This window comes from Mauremys mutica, unplaced genomic scaffold, assembly GCF_020497125.1.
Source record: "Mauremys mutica isolate MM-2020 ecotype Southern unplaced genomic scaffold, ASM2049712v1 Super-Scaffold_100099, whole genome shotgun sequence".
Taxonomy (NCBI): domain Eukaryota; kingdom Metazoa; phylum Chordata; order Testudines; family Geoemydidae; genus Mauremys; species Mauremys mutica.
In genome coordinates, this window is record NW_025423266.1 from 423,373 (window position 1) to 423,783 (window position 411).

Consider the following 411-nt stretch of genomic DNA (forward strand, 5'->3'; position numbering starts at 1 on the left):
CCAGGGAAGGTTTTGGGGAAACAGAAAGTGTGCCAGACACTGATCTCTGGCTGGTGGCAGTGTTACCAGATCTAAGCTAGGAATTAAACTTAGAAGGGTCCATGCAGGTCCCCACATCTGTACCCTAAAGTTCAGAGTGGGGGAGGAAACCTTGACACCCATACTCTCTGTTATCCTGCTGAGGAGCTCAAAATCAGATGAAGGTGCTGCTGCCCTCCCAGAAAACAAGCCGACCTTGCACAAACAGGGATGAAAGGGCCTGCCAAAGCCTAGGATTGAACCAGGGACCTTTAGATCTTCAGTCTAATGCTCTCCCAACTGAGCTACTTTGGCAGCTATATAGTAGCATTTTGGCCTGTTGCTTCTCTGTCCGGGAGGTTTTTGCAGCAGTTGCACACAAAAAGGACGTCA

At 49.4% G+C, this 411-nt stretch overlaps 1 non-coding gene across 1 annotated transcript; it reads right to left on the reverse strand.

Annotated features, from left to right (window-relative positions):
• Positions 1-260: 260 nt before the first annotated feature.
• Positions 261-333, reverse strand: TRNAF-GAA. The gene has a single exon. It is a non-coding gene; the product is annotated as a tRNA-Phe (tRNA).
• Positions 334-411: the final 78 nt, after the last annotated feature.